Below are 16,880 nucleotides of genomic sequence, written 5' to 3' on the forward strand. Positions count from 1 at the left end.
GCAGTAATAATGGGAGATTTCAATTACCTCAATATTGACTGGGTAAATGTAACATCAGGACTTGCTAGAGACATAAACTTCCTGGATGTAATAAATGACTGCTTCATGGAGCAATTGGTTCAAGAACCAACAAGAGAGGGAGCTATTTTAGATTTAATTCTTAGTGGAACGCAGGATTTGGTGAGAGAGGTAACAGTGTTGGGGCCACTTGGCAACACTGATCATAACACGATCAAATTTAAACTAATAACTGGAAGGGGCACAATAAGTAAATCAAAGCTCTAACACTAAATTTTCAAAAGGGAAACTTTGATAAAATGAGGAAAATAGCTAGAAAAAAACTGAAAGGTGCAGCTGCAAAGGTTAAAAGTGTTCAACAGGCATGGACATTGTTTAAAAATACAATCCTAGATGCGCAGTCCAGATGTATTCCATGCATTAAGAAAGGTGGAAGAAAGGCAAAATGATTACCGGCATGGTTAAAAGATGAGGTGAAAGAGGCTATTTTAGCCAAGAAACATCCTTCAAAAATTGGAAGAAGGAATCATCTGAAGAAAATAGGAAAAAGCAAAAGCATTGTCAAGTTAAGTGTAAAACCTTGATAAGACAGGCGAAGAAAGAATTTGAAATAAAGTTGGCTGTAGAGGCAAAAACTCATAATAAAAACTTTTAAAAATATATCCGAAGCAAGAAAACTGTGAGGGAGTCGGTTGGACTGTTAGATGACCAAGGGGTTAAAGGGGCTCTTAGGGAAGATAAGGCCATTGCAGAAAGACTAAATGAATACTTTGCTTCAGTGTTTACTAAGGAAGATGTTGGGGAGATACCAGTTCCAGAGATGGTTTTCAAGGGTGATGAGTCAGATGAACTAAACCAAATAACTGTGAACCTGGAAGATGTAGTAGGCCAAATTGATAAACTAAAGAGTAGCAAATCACCTGGACCGAATGGTATTCATCCTAGGGTACTGAAAGAACTAAAAAATGAAATTTCTGATCTATTAGTTAACATTTGTAACCTGTCATTAAAATCATCCATTGTACCTGAAGTCTGGAGGGTGGCCAATGTAACCCCAATATTTAAAAAAGGCTCCAGGGGCAATCTGGGAAACTATAGACCAGTGAGCCTGACTACAGTGCCTGGAAAATATTCTCAAGATCAAAATCATAGAGCATATAGAAAGACATGGTTTAATGGAAGATATTCAACATAGATTTACCCAAGGGAAATCTTGCCTAACAAATCTGCTTCATTTTTTTGAAGGGATTAATAAATATGTGGATAAAGGTGAACTGGTAGATGTAGTGTATTTGGATTTTCAGAAGGCGTTTGACAAAGTCCCTCATGAGAGGCTTCTAAGAAAACTAAAAAGTCATGGGATAGGAGGCGATGTCCCTTCGTGGATTACAAACTGGTTAAAAGACAGGAAACAGAGAGTAGGATTAAATGGTCAATTTTCTCAGTGGAAAAGAGTAACAATGGAGTGCCTCTGGGATCTGTAATTGGATCGGTGCTTTTCAATATATTTATAAATGATCTGGAAAGGAATATGATGAGTGAGGTTATCAAATTTGCAGATGATACAAAATTATTCAGACTAGTTCAATCACAAGCGGATTGTGATACATTACAGGAGGACCTTGCGAGACTGGAAGATTGAGCATCCAAATGGCAAATGAAATTTAATGAGGACAAGTGCAAGGTGTTGCATATAGGGGAAAAATAACCCTTGCTGTAGTTACACGATGTTAGGTTCCATATTAGGAGCTACCACCCAGGAAAAAGATCTAGGCATCCTAGTGGATAATACATTGAAATAGTCAGCTCAGTGTGCTGCAGCAGTCAATAAAGCAAACAGATGTTAGGAATTATTAGGAAGGGAATGGTTAATAAAATGGAAAATGTCATAATGCCTCTGAATCATTCCATAGTGAGACCGCACCTTGAATACTGTGTACAAGTCTGGTCGCTGCATCTAAAAAACATAGAAACATAGAAATGACAGCAGAAGAAGACCAAACGGCCCATCCAGTCTGCCCAGCAAGCTTTCACACTTTTTTTTTCTCTCATACTTCTGTTACTCTTGGCCCTTTATAATCTTTTGGTTCTATTTCCCTTCCACTCCTGCCATTAATGTAGAGAGTAGTGCTGGAACTGCATCTAAGTGAAATATCTATACTTATTTGTTTACACAGACTATGTAATTTGGACCTTGTTGGTTATTGTCTGTATATGGATCCATTTTACTTCATTCCCCCCTGCCATTGCAGCAGAGAGCCATGTTGGATATGCATTGAAAGTGAAGTATCAGGCTTATTTGGTTTAGGGTAGTAACCGCCGTAACAAGCAAGCTACTCTCCACTTATTTTGTGAATACAAATCCTTTTGTCCACATTTCCTCTTGCCGTTGTAGCTTAGAGCAATGTTGGAGTCGCATTAACTGTGTGTATGTTTATTGAATAAGGATATTGTCTCCAGGTAGTAGCCATCATTCCCACGAGCCACCCTCTTTTCCTTCGCATCCTCTAGTCTTTATGGATCCACAGTGTTTATCCCATGCCCCTTTGAAGTCCTTCACAGTTCTGGTCTTCACCACTTCCTCTGGAAGGCCATTCCAGGCATCCACCACCCCTTCCGTGAAGAAATACTTCCTGACATTGGTTCTGAGTCTTTCTCCCTGGAGTTTTAAATCATGACCTCTGGTTCTGCTGATTTTTTTCCAACGGAAAAGGTTTGTCATTATCTTTGGATCATTAAAACCTTTCAAGTATCTGAAAGTCTGTATCATATCACCTCTGCTCCTCCATTCCTCCAGGGTGTACATGTTTAGATTCTTCAATCTCTCCTCATAAGTCATTCGATGAAGACCCTCCACCTTTTTGGTCGCCCTTCTCTGGACCGCCTCCATCCTGTCTCTGTCCCTTCGGAGATATGGTCTCCAGAACTGAGCACAGTACTCAAGGTGAGGCCTCACCAAGGACCTGTACAAGGGGATAATCACTTCCCTTTTCTTACTCAATATTCCTCTCTCTATGCAGCCCAGCATTCTTCTGGCTTTAGCTATTGCCTTGTCACATTGTTTTGCCGACTTCAGATCATTAGACACTATCATCCCTAGGTCTTTCTCCTGCTCCATGCACATCAGCCCTTCACCCCCTATCGAATACAGTTCTTTCGGATTTCCACACCCCATGTGCATGACTCAGATACAGTTGCGATGGAGAAGGTACAGAGAAGGGCAACCAAAATGATAAAGGGGATGGAACAGCTCCCCTGTGAGGAAAGGCTGAAGAGGTTAGGGATGTTCAGCTTGGAGAAGAGACGGCTGAGGGGGAATATGATAGAAATCTTTAAACTCATGAGAGGTCTTGAGCAAGTAGATGTGAATCAGTTATTTACACTTTCGGATAATAGAAGGACTAGGGGGCACTCCATGAAGTTAGCAAGTAGCACATTTAAGACTAATTGGAGAAAATTCTTTTTCACTTAACACATAATTAAGTGCTGGAATTTGTTGCTAGAGGATATGGTTAGGGCAATTAGTGTAGCTGGATTTAAAAAAGATTTGATAAGTTCTTGGAGAAGAAGTCCATTAACTGCTATTAATCAAGCTGACTTAGGGAATGGCCTCTGCTATTACTGGTTTCAGAAGCATGGGATCTTCTTGGTGTTTGGGTACTTGCCAGGTTCTTGTGGCCTGGTTTGGCCTCTGTTGGAAACAGGATTTTGGGCTTGATGGACCCTTGGTCTGACCCAGTATGGCAATTTCTTATGTTCATTTGTTCTTATTTCACAGTTTTAATGCTGGAAAAAATGACACCTTTTTTTTCTGGTGTTAAACTGTGCAATGTGTCTGAAATGGAATTTGTGATAAATATTGTGAATTCTGTTTTGGATAGGGAGAGGGACTGGAGTGGAATGGAATGGAGTGCAGTAGAGAGAGAGAGAGAGCGAGCGCCTCTGGGGTGATACATATAGTAGTCAACTATATACACCACTATAGGATTGCTGGCTAGTAAGTCAAGGTTAGGATTTGGAGGTGGTCTAGGGTTTTGGGGCCAGTTTTACAGCACAGTGAGATGTACAAACAGCACAGTACACATCAGTGAAGATTTGATGTGATTTTCAGCAAGGAAAGTCACACAAAGATGAGATTTCTAAAATGTTCTCTCGCCCTAGATTGATGCTAGGGTGAGAGAACATTGTAGAAATCTGGTCTTTGTGTGCCTTTCCTCACTCAAAATCACTTCAAATCTTCACTGATGTGTACTGTGCTGTTTGTACATCTCACTGTGCATGTAAAACTGGCCCCAAAACCCTAGACCACCTCCAAAACCTAACCTTGAGTTACTATCTGGCCCTCTTATCATGGTATAAATAGTTGACTTCGGTGAGAGCCTTATAAAGAATCTCTCTCTCTCTCTCTCATCATCAAATAAATCTTAAGGTATTCAGAATCTACAGAGAATAAACAACATATATAATACATTAGAACTGCAAACTCACATAATTAATGGAATCCAATTGAGCATAGTCCCATCAGTAATGAAAAGCAATACAATGGTTCACAATTTAAAACATACACTGTATGGAACCAGTATGAAAAAAGATGGGGAAAAAAGCAGAGAGCTACTCAGAGGAACATACTAGGTCTTTAAATACAGATATAAAAAGCCATGTTTTCACCACCTTTTTGAATGCCTTGGAATCTGTCTGAATTCTAAGAGGTTCTGGCATTGTGTTCCAAAGTTTTGGTCCAGCTATTGAGATAGCCCTCTCTCACACTTTACTGAGGTATGCACTGCACAGTGAAGAGACATCAAGCCCTCTCTTCTCTGTGATACATAAAAATGAAGATCAGCCCCAAGCCAAACTATCTTTGTTTGATATGATTTTGTGAAATAATGTAAGTACCTTATAAAGGATACAAGAAATAACAGGCAACCAATGTAGGTAATGCAATATCAGACTAATGAGATCATACTTCCTTAAACCAGAAAAGATGCATGTTGTGGTGTTCTGGAGCATTTGCAGGGATCTTAGTGAGCTAGCTGGGAGGCCTAGGACTAGGGAGCAACAGTAATCTAAGTTTTCAAATATGAGAGTCTGCAAACTGGACGAAAGTCTTTATGCTTTAATAGGGCAGTGTTGCAGCATCAGGCTTGGGTCTGGGCTGGGTCATAGCATTGGACCTGCATCTGGGCCGAGGCCCTGGTGTTGGCACCTGGTCTCCGGGCAGGGTTATGGCATTGGGCCTGGGTCTAGGCTCCAGCTTAGGCCAAGACCAAGATGTTGGGTCCTGGCCTGAGTCTGGACTTAGGCCCTGTGTTGGGACCCTGTCTCTTGACCAAGTCGGAGTGTTGGGCCTGGGTCTGGGCTCTGGTCACATCGACCTACCATGGCTTCGGCCTAGGCAAGTGGGGGCTGGGGGGGGGGTCATTGATTTGTTTCTTTCACATGAATCAAACAATCCACAAACCGAAATCTGTGGGGAAAACAACTCCTGAAACCAACTGAAAACAAAAACAAATTCTTTCCTCCTGCACATCCCTAGTACTAGAGGTAGACGCTTCTATCCTTGGGGTAGGGACTGTCCTCTTATACCCTGGACTTGACCTCTTATATGCACCTGAACACGTTTGCCTGCTACCTGGATCTGACATGTTGTCTGGACCTGATCCCATTTGCGTGCTGCCTGCCACAACCCTTAGCCTGTCTCTGTATTGCCAACTTGCTGCCTGTCCTGACCCCTGCATGCCTTTAGACTCTTTCTCTCTCCACCACCCTAGTGACCTTCCTAATTCTGATAGCCCCCAGAACCCAAGGGCTCAATCTGCAGGGGAGGCAGCTAGTTTAAAGCTAGGTAAAGTTCCAGTTTGTCCCGCTATAGGGCACATTCTCCAGCTGCTGACATAGGGCTCGTAGGTTCATCTGCGATGCTGAATCAACTACACTGCAGCATAAAGGGCTCACTTCTATGCCAATCATTACAGAAAGCTTGTGTGTGTCTATGTGAGAGTTTGTGTGTGTCTGTGTGCGTGTGTGCCTGCATGTGAGAGCCTATGTGTTACATATAGGCTCTCACAGCCATACATAGACACACATCTTTGAGGGAGAGAGAACCTGTGTATGTGAGCTGATGAGTAAAGATGGCCGGCGCCATCTTTAAAGATGGCGCCGGCCATCCAGTGCTCCTACCATGTGACAGGGGCCGGCCAATGGCACGGATACCCTGTCACATGGTAAGGGCAAAGGGGCATTGGCGCCATTTTTTTTTTTTAGAACAGCTGATGCCTGGGAACGGGAAATCTTTCCCCGAGGCCCCCCTGGCTTTCGCCTCTCCCCGAGGCCCCCCCTGGATCTCTCCCCGAGGCCCCCCTGGACCACCAGGTAACTTTAAAAGGTTTTGGGGAGGTCGATTTAAAGGGTCGGGTGGGTTTTGTTTTTTTTTAGCGGCGCGGGCCTCCCTAAAAAAAAAATTAGCGATGGGTCGGGTTGGAAGGGTGGGGGAGGGTAAGGGGGGTCGATTTAAAGGGTCGGGTGGGTTTTTTTTTTATCGGGCCATTGGCGCCATTTTAATTAGTGGCAGCCAAAATGGCGCCGATGGCCCGAGAGCGGGAGATCGCGCCGGGACCCCCCCCCCCCCCCCCCCCCCACTGGACCACCAGGTAACTTAACATTTTGGGGGGGTTCGGGAGGGTGGGGGAGGGTAAGGAATTGGTTTTAAAGGGTCGGGGTAGGTTTAGGGGTTGTTTTGGTGTGCCGGTTTTCCCGCCCTCCCCCAAATAATTCCCGTGCCCTATTTAACGATACAATACAAATGCCCCTGACGATAAATCGGGGGCATTTGTATTGTATCGTGCACTCTAACGATTCACATCCCTATTAATTGTTACAGGTGATTGCTGCTTGAAATATGAACACTGACTGTTTTAAAACAATGTAAAATGTTTGTATCATATGCTTGTTTGTAGTGCTCCATCAATAAGCAGCTAATCTGGGGAAAAATAAAATATACATAATAGGACAACTGGGGACACTGGGCTCTATTTTAAAAAAGATCTAGTTGCCCAATGGAGATAGGCAGCTAGATCTGACTAGCTGAAATTTTCCCCCATAGAGCAGCTAAATCATAGCTGCCTGTTTTTGCTAGGTGGCTATGTTTAGCTGCTTTAAAAGTAGGTGCTTCCAGGGGTGAAGTAGGCTGGGGGAGATTTTTAGCTGGCTCAATTGAACTGAAAGTGTTAACCGCAGGCATAGCTTTAGCCATCTACATGATAGCCAGTAAAATGTAGAGAAATTTTCAACTGCAATCTAACTGGCTATCATGTAGTTTGCTATACCGCCACTGAGAGGTTTACTGAAAATTCATATTTTATGTATAGTATTACCATAAAATTAAATTATTGGTGAAGTATTAATAACATCACAAAATAGATATTTAAGATAATTTAGGTGGGACAAATAAAATAATCCATTACTTCTCTACATTTAGGGTCTATGCACCATTTTTTATTGTTTAGGTTTCTATTTGTAAAAGTTTGCTGCACTAATGGAGAGCAGGGAAAGGAATTAAGCAGCAGGAGTTAGCCAAGACTTAAACAGCTGTGATTTCATGCCCTGACCTCAGCTAGAAGCTGTGCATAGAAGTTCAGTGTAATGTCACAGCAATTCTAAAACATTAAATACTAAGGACCATTATCTGTTTCCAATGGTTTAGGATATTCAAAGTTCCTAAGCTGAGCATGATAAAAAAAAATAAAAAATTATTGTTACTGACAGTTCCTTTTCAGTTTATTAATAATATATTGAATCTGTTGAAAGTGATCAAGGTAACAGACAAACTGTCAGGAGAGTAATATGCTACTTGTATCATCAGCAAGATGTGACATTATCTTTCTAACACTGTAAACACTCATTTAAAAGGAAACTCCATTTTACCACATCAGAAGTATGGATTAATTCTATACACAACAGAGCCACACAAAATAGACACAAAAACATGCACAGCCTAACATCTTCACAACTGCAAATGTGAATTAATAATAATGCATTGTTTCTTAGAGTTATATTTCATTAAGTAAAATAAAAATGTGTATTTTTTTATTTGCATAGGCTCGACGGTGCGCGCAAGCCCAGGGACGCGTGTATGTCCCGGGACTTTGAAAAAGGGGTGGGAAGGGGGCGGGGTCATGGGCATGGCGCCAATCCGGGAGCGGGACCAAGGCCTCCGGCACAGCGGCTGTGCCGGGGGTTGGTGCGCCGGCAGCCAGCCGGCTCGCGCAAGATACGCCTGCCTCAGGCAAGCGTAAATAGGTGAACAAAGATAGGGAGGAGGATTTAGGTAGGGCTGGGGGGCAGGTTAGATAGGGGAAGGTGGGGGTAGTGAAAGGAAATCTCCCTCAGAGGCCGCTCCGATTTCGGAGTGGCCTCTGAGAGAACGGGGAAAGCCATCGGGGCTCCCCTAGGGCTTGGCACGCGCAAGGTGCACAAGTGTGCAACCCCTTGCGTGCGCTGACCCCGGATTTTATAACATGCACACCGCTGCGCGCGCATGTTATAAAGTCGGGCATAGATTTGTGCATGCCGGATTGCAAGCACAAATCTACGCCCACGCATAAATTTTAAAATCTGGTCCATATTATCTATCTATCTATACTGTATGTATTATGGATGTGAATCGTTTTTTGATGATTTAAAATATCGTCCGATATATTTTAAATCGTCAAAAATCGTTAGGGCCACCCACGATACAATACCAATTTCCCCGATTTATCGTCAAAAAATCGTAAATCGGGGGAAGGGGGAGGGCAGGAAAACCGGCACACTAAAACACCCTAAAACCCACCCCGACCCTTTAAATTAAATCCCCCACCCTCCCGAACCCCCCCCCCCAAATGCCTTAAATTACCTGGGGGTCCAGCGGCGGTCCGGAACGGCCTCCTGCAATTGAATCGTGTTGTCTTCAGCCGGCGCCATTCTGCGCCGCCATTTTGCAAAATGGCGGCGCAGAATGGCGCAGAATTAGCTACGGACTGCCGCTGGACCCCCAGGTAATTTAAGGCATTTGGGGGGGGGGTTCGGGAGGGTGGGGGATTTAATTTAAAGGGTCGGGGGTGGGTTTTAGGGTGTTTTAGTGTGCTGGTTTTCCTGCCCTCCCCCTTCCCCCGATTTAGCTACAGACCGCCGCTGGACCCCCAGGTAATTTAAGGCATTTGGGGGGGGGGTTCGGGAGGGTGGGGGATTTAATTTAAAGGGTCGGGGGTGGGTTTTAGGGGGTTTTAGTGTGCCGGTTCACGATTTTAACGATTTTCACGATACCCAAATGGCGACGATACGATTCCCTCCCCCTCCCAGCCGAAATCGATCGTTAAGACGATCGAGGACACGATTCACATCTCTAGTATGTATATCTATCTATCTAGATGTAACCCATGGGCTGAAGTTCTCATAGGACTCTAAAGGCCATTATCTGTTTCCAAGGGCTTAAGATGTTCAAAGTTCCTAAACTACCTTTAAGTCCCTCTGTTTTCCCGGATTGCTTGTTTCCAAGGCCCTTGAACATTGTTTTAGCAGTCTTTGAAATGAACAGCAATAATCATGGATGTGATTCCATGGATGTGATTCCAACTTAACTTAACTTTACTGATTGTTGATTTTAAGGTGAAATAAATAACAGTTTATAAGTCCTTGTTCAATTAAATCTATTTATTTATTTAAAAGTATTTATATACCATCATAACAATATAGATTGACCAAAACAGTTTACAATTGATAATAAAATAAAATAAAACTAAATATCATAATCATAACTGTAAAAATATTACATAAGTAACTAACTAATTAGCATAAAAATAATAAATAAAAGTTGGAGAGAAATACAATTAAAGGTAATATTTAATCTTGCATAATTTATACATTAAAATAAAATTAGCTAATAAATTATTAATAAAACAAGGACAGGTAGAAACACAAGGAAATGAAAGTAATCATAATATATTAAGATACATCTTTGCCATTATCTGATTTAACCTTGGGTTACTGTTTAATGATCCGTAATTCCAAAAGCTTCTGTAAAGAGGTGTGTTTTTAATGATTTCTTAAATTCTTTGCTGTTTGATATATGTCGTAATGTATTTGGTAAAGAATTCCACAGAATGGGACCTGCCACAGAAAAAGCTCTTTGTCTTGTTACATTCAGTCTAGCCAGCCATATTGATGGTATCTCTAAAAGATTCATGTTGGTAGATCTAAGTTCTCTCGATAGTTTGTGTATTTATAAGGTCGTACAAAGCCAGATGGAATCATAATTATTTAATAGTGAATGTATTATAGTTATTTTATACAAAATCCTATATTTGATAGGTAACCAGTGCAACTTATACAAAATAGGAGTACCAGTAAGGATCCGTGCAGCTGCGTTCTGAATTAACTGTAATGGTTTAGTTGCTGATTCTGGTAAACCAAGATACAAGCCGTTACAATAGTCTAAACCTGAAAAAATTAGTGATTGAAGAACAGATCGAAAATCTTGAAGAAATAACAATGGTCGCAAATGTTTTAACAACTGTAATTTAAAAAATGAGTTTTTGACTGCTTTTGAGATATGTTGACATAAAGACATTACATATTACATAATCCTTTTCCAATACATCTGCGACTCTTTACTGATGACAGTATTTTTTCTTTTTAGGATTTATAGCCCTTTCCAATTATAGGGACAGTTTTGGAGCTCCCTCTCAGAACTGGTGGATAGGATACGCCAACTAAATTTAAATGGCATAAATTAAAGTCCCATTAGTTATATCTTAATCCAAATGACTACTGCTTATTCAAACTGCTCCAGTCCTAGAAAAAGCAGTGCAATCACAATTAGAAAGCTAAATACAGCAGCCTTTGACACCATGGACCACACCCTACTGTGTCATCAAATAAATAGGTGGAAAGGTCAATGGTTGGTTCTCCTCCTTCCTAGCAGATAGATCATTCCAAGTAAAATTAGACAATTGCTTATCTGACACCTTTCCAATCGACACAGGTGTTCTCCAGGGATCTGCACTCTCAGCTATACTATTCAACATATATATGCCACCCCTATGTACATTACTAGCGGATCTAGAAATCAACTGCTTCCTATATGCTGATGACATACAATTCTACATATCATTGACAAAGCATTTGAAAAAAACTGCTTCGTCCCTGATCACCCACATGAAGACAATACATCAAAAACTATCTCAGCTGAAGCTAACTCTAAACACAAAAAAACTGAAATTATATGGCTAAGGAGAAACTCCACGTTAATCAAACCACCAACCTTTGACCTTGGAAATTTTAGCATTATACCCTCAGATCAAGTACAAGATCTAGGAATTCAGATTGATAAGAACTTCTCAATGAAAAAACATATAAGTAAAGAAATTAAATCTGGATACACCAAGCTGAGAATACTACAACGATTGAAGCCATTGCTAACAATACAAGAATTTTGCATAGTTTTACAAAGATTAATATTTTCAAACATAGATTACAGCAACTCCCTATTACTAGGCCTTCCCACAGGTCTACTAAAACCACTACAGTTACTACAAAATGCCTCAGCCAGACTTTTACTAGGGACAAGGAAATTTGGCCACATCACCCCCTCGCTCATAGCACTGAACTAGCTTCCTGTACAATCCAGAATTCACTATAAAGTATTATCTCTAATTTTTAATATCATCAACAACATTAACCCATGTTTAATAGGAGTGACTGTTCAACCATACACCCCACAGAGAGCCCTAAGATCACAAAACAAAGGACTCCTAAAGGTGCCTACACTACGGAACACATAGCTACCACAAATAAGAGACAATATTTTCCATAATGGGCCCTAGACTATGAAACTCTTTTCCAGAGTCGCTATGCGAAATAACAGAAAGAGTTTCAAACAAGAACTAAAAACATGGCTCTTTATAAATGCATACAAACTAAAGTAAAACTCCAATATGCTAATAACATAGCTGCTGGAACATTATATAACATAGCTGCTGGAACAGATGTAAACTGAATATAACAAGAAGGATAATGTAATGAAAATCTTAGGTTATAATTCTGCTTCAAAGCACCCCAATTAATGTTGATGTATCGACCCAGAATATGCATTTACCGTCGAGATGAAATAGATTTTACATAAAATCGATCTAGAAAATATATTTGCTAGAAAATGTATATGATGTTATATCGACCGAGAATATGAGCATTGAAACAGAATGGGAATGTTTATCCAGCAATGGGGGGTTGATATTGTAAACCGTTGTGATCAGATTTTGGAACAACGGTATATAAAACGCCTAAATAATGAAATAAATATCCTGATGATATTGATGGTTAACACCAGATAAGTGCCACAGTTTTCCTTTTCTCACATTTCTCTCCTGTTCCCAGTAATGCATGTCAATCTACTCTTTAGGTTGATCTTTGAAGGGTCCTTGGATCTCTCTGGGTGAGAGATTCCAAAAAAATTCCTTTCTTCAGGATAGTAATTAAGTTCCCTAGGCTATGGGGAATTTAGTTGCTGGACCAAACATAAAAATCCAGGCTTTCAAATGCAACAAAAGATAAAAGAAGGAAGGTAAAACTTTCTCCAAAACAAAGTTAAAAAAGAAGTAAAAGCAGTTTCCCAAAAAGGAAAGGTGAATTACCTCACCCATCTGACCAGGACCTTATTCCTTAAGGCCTAAGGGTACTCTCCTCCAACTAAAAAGAACTTAACTAGGAGCAGGCAAAAGCCCATTCTGCCTCCTCAAAAGGTCAACTAAAAATCCTCACTGATGATCATTTGCTTTCCTTTACTAAAATATATTATGTTTCAACTGGGGGGAGGGGGCGGAGAAACAGTTGTGAATAATGATTCTGAGTTGTCACAAGTTTCTTCAAGCCTTCTAAGCTTGACTAATTTTTTAGAGCCATCTAGGGAATTGATTCAAGAATGGGTAACCCTGTTGATTGCTTGTTCTTCTGAAGATGAGAAAAACTTGAATATGAGATTATTTTTCTTCAACAAGAATGCCCTGTTCATGGATCAAAAAATTTGGATCTTCCCCAATTTCTCAAGACAAACTCAAAATAGGAGAAAGGCGGGGAGCAAGATGGTGTCCTGAAAGGAGCCACATTCATTGCTGCTCCTGCCTGGTTTACCTTTACTAATATTTCCTGTTATGCCTCCCAAAAGAAAAGGCAAGGTGAAGGTATTTCTCAATCTCTTCTCACTCCATTAAGCAGCCACTGATTACTAATTTCATGGCTCCTGTAGCTGCTATTGCTGAGGGGTTGGTTCCCGTTGTGAGGAGCAACGGAGGAGTGATGCTCTCAACAGGGGACAAGGTTTCTGTCTGCCCCTTATATCTATGACCTCCGCCAGCTCAAAGAGATGCTGCTTTGTGTGAGTCACTGGCATTGCAGACCAATGATGTCATGTGTTTGACACCAGCGGAGGAGCCGCAAAGCTGTGAGAGAGGAAGCTGTGCTGGCAACAACTATGCTGGGGAGTAATGGAGAGGTAGCTGAAATCATTGAACATATTGTCCGTGGAGGTTTCTAGGACTACCAATTTGACCATTGGAGGAGGTCTCTCTGTGTCTTCTCGCCCATAGGTTATCTTCCACTGTTGAGTGAGTTTTGCCACTCACCGATCAAGCTGGCGGTTGTGACCTTAGACACATTGTGGGAGTTAACAGCTGGGCTTGGGCAAGCCATCAAAACATGTAATGCTAAAATTGATTTGCTTACTAATAGTTTGGATCTGATGGATAAAGCCTGTGATGTAACCTTACAGGGTTTACAATCTTCTTTTGGAAACTGGAATCTGATATCCAAGACGTTCAGAATTTCAAAGTGGCCACTATTAAAGATAGAAATGCTTTTTCCAGGAGAGTCGAACTTCTACAGAACTAGAATTGATACCTGAACTTTAGGCTGGTGATGGACCTCAGCCGGTCCTGGGTCTCCTTGGACTTGCAAAATCTTACCAATTTCCTGGAACAGTCTGGATTTGATGTGATAGAGTGGTCCACATTGCTAGTTTCCTTTGCAGTCGAACAAGATATCAGTAAAACCATCTCTTTCTATTTCAGGCACTTGAATTCCCTTTTTCATGATCAATTTATTAGACTGTTTCCTGATATTTCTAAAATAACACAGGAAAGGAGAAGGGGTTTCCTCTCAATGAGACAGGAAACTAATTTAATAGGTGGTTCGTTTCTTTTAAGATACCCCTGTCAATGCATCATTAAAAAGGATAATGATTGTTATATCTTCTTTTCTGATAAACAACTGAGAGCCTTTTTGGATGCTAGAGCTCAGCCATACACCACATGTATATTTAACACTCTAGTCGAGATTTATATATTATTAGCAATTATTATCAGGTTAAGTTTATTCCTGTGACCAATTTCCTTTTATCTCCTTGAAATACAAGTCCTCTGCTAGAATTATTGTGATCTAATTTAAGTATGCCATGTTTACAGCTTTAAATTCTTTTTTCTCATTTTGTATTTTTCTTTTGGCACGTCTAATGTTTCCTGTACAAAAACTTTGATTCTTTGTAATGATTGAAATTTATAAATAAATAATAATAAAATAAAACAGGAGAAAGGTCTTTCTTCAGTTGAGAGAAACTGTTCTTGGTCTTGGGGAGGAGGAGATTTTTCCTTTGTTATCCATCGGAATGCCTAATTAAATTAAATGGAATCCAGTATTCCTTTTTTGAACCAAATCAGCTAAAAATGTTATTGGATAGTAGAATAACTGGGAACACAACATCCACTCTGGTGCTTTATAATTTGCTGTTGTGAATGTTGTTAGTATAATCTTACAGTCTTATCCTTTTTTCCCTTTGTGGTTGTTCCGAATGGTTCCTTCATTCCTCTTATTTTGTGGGTTTTGTTTTGTGATTGCAGTTTTCAAATATATTTCTTATTGAATAATTTCATGTTTATATTTGAGATTGTGTATATACTGCAATGACTGAATTACTTTCGAGCTTTGTCGCTTGTAAATATTTTGTGTAAACATATAAATAAAGAGAAAAAAAAAATCCACACTGCAAAATGATATCCCTGGTATTTAATAAAGCCAGTACATTACCATTACAATAACGCACATTAGGGAGGGCTGTACACCAACTAAAGATACTTCTATATACATATAAAATTATATAGTATATATATATAATTTAGTATATGTGCATGCATGCCCCCAGTCTACAACAATCTTAGGGCTAGATTCATCAAACTATCACATGCAATAGGAAGAGGGGTGTGTTTTATGGTACTAATAGATCACTTTGTGATAAATAACCTATTGTAGCACTTCACATAGGTATTACTGCAGAATGCGATAACATTTTTGCACTAAGTGCCACAATTGTAATGAGAGAGAGGGAGAGAATCTATATACCTCTATAGGAGACCCATCTAGATACTCGAGGTGAGGTTTAGGTATTAGTGTAGGGGTTAGGGGCCACTTTGACATTCAGAGTGAGACATATGACAGAACAGTACAGTCTTGTGAAGATTTGATGTCCTTTGGAGTAAGGAAACTCTCACAAAGATGAGATTTGTACAATGATCTCTCAACCTAGCTTGATGTGAGAGACCATATAGCTAGTCTCTCTCTCTCAACTGAAAATGCAATGTGTGAAAACATCACACATTGTGATGAAGCCATGTTACACTGCTTAACGCAATTGAAAGAGGTGTAGTTGTTTGCTGTGTTAAAACTGTGCGATATGGTTTTGCAACTTGCGAAGCCAGACCACTTGGCCAGAAATCCCGCACCCAACTCCACCCCTTTTCTAAATTAGCATTGCACCATGTGTTATGGTGCTTTTCGCATGCGAAAAATGCTTTAATGCATGCGAAAAGCCCATAACGCAGCTTGGAAAATAACCCCCTTGGTATGACAGATGTGGAGAGCGGGAGATTTTTAAAATTCTAATTAGTTTTAATTATTGGATGTTATTTGATGTGTCTGCTGTTTTGAAATATTTTATCAATGTTTAGGAATTTTAGAATTATATATTTGGGGGGGGGATGCCAAAGAAGTATCCGCCCCAGGTGCCAAATACTTTAGGTATGCTTCTGCACAGCTGGATTAATAGGATTAGGATTCTGGAGAGGCACAGGGGATACACAGGTTTACCTAGTTCTATTATTTAAAACATTTCTTAGGATAGTAATTTTAGCCATATCTTCCTTACAGGGTCATTCATCAAAATAAATGTACTCTGTGATTTCAAAGTTATCAGACTCTACTCATATAGGGCCTGATTTTAAAAAGCATTTACTCGAGCAAAACTGGTTTTTGCTCGAGTAAATACACTTTACTCAAGTAAGTGGGCTTTTCAAAATTGCTACAATATATGCCATTGAATTGTCCATAGGATTTACTCAAGTAAGTGCACTTTACTCGAGTAAATAGCTTTTGAAAATTGCTACGATAGTATGTCACATTTACATGCGTAACTCCTTTGAAAATTACCCCCATTGTGAATATCCATAGATGTGAGGAGGTGTGCGTATTATCTTAAGCTATCTTGCTTCATTTATTTATTTATTTATCCATTTGCTTATTTAAAAGATTCCTTACCCATCCTTTCATAGTTCAGGGTGGGATACAGTAAAAACATACATAAAAACATACATAATACTATAATCACAATACCTAAATCAGCAAGCACCACTCATAGAGAGAACCAGGCATTACATGGCATATAGCTCTTTCAGATGAGCTATATGCCATTTCAAATAAATGAGTCTTCACTGCTATCCAGACAAACTTAGCATTTGAAACAGTCCTTATTTCTGAAGGAAGGGAATTCTATAGTAGGGGTCCAG

General features: G+C 40.2%; 1 protein-coding gene across 2 annotated transcripts in view; it reads left to right on the top strand.

Annotated features, from left to right (window-relative positions):
• The window catches only part of RAMP3 (receptor activity modifying protein 3), a 349,358-nt gene that overhangs the window by 327,440 nt on the left and 5,038 nt on the right, over nucleotides 1–16,880 (top strand). The gene's annotated exons all lie outside the window — the stretch shown is intronic.

This window comes from Rhinatrema bivittatum, chromosome 2 (genome assembly GCF_901001135.1).
Source record: "Rhinatrema bivittatum chromosome 2, aRhiBiv1.1, whole genome shotgun sequence".
In the NCBI taxonomy this organism is placed as follows: Eukaryota; Metazoa; Chordata; class Amphibia; order Gymnophiona; family Rhinatrematidae; genus Rhinatrema; species Rhinatrema bivittatum.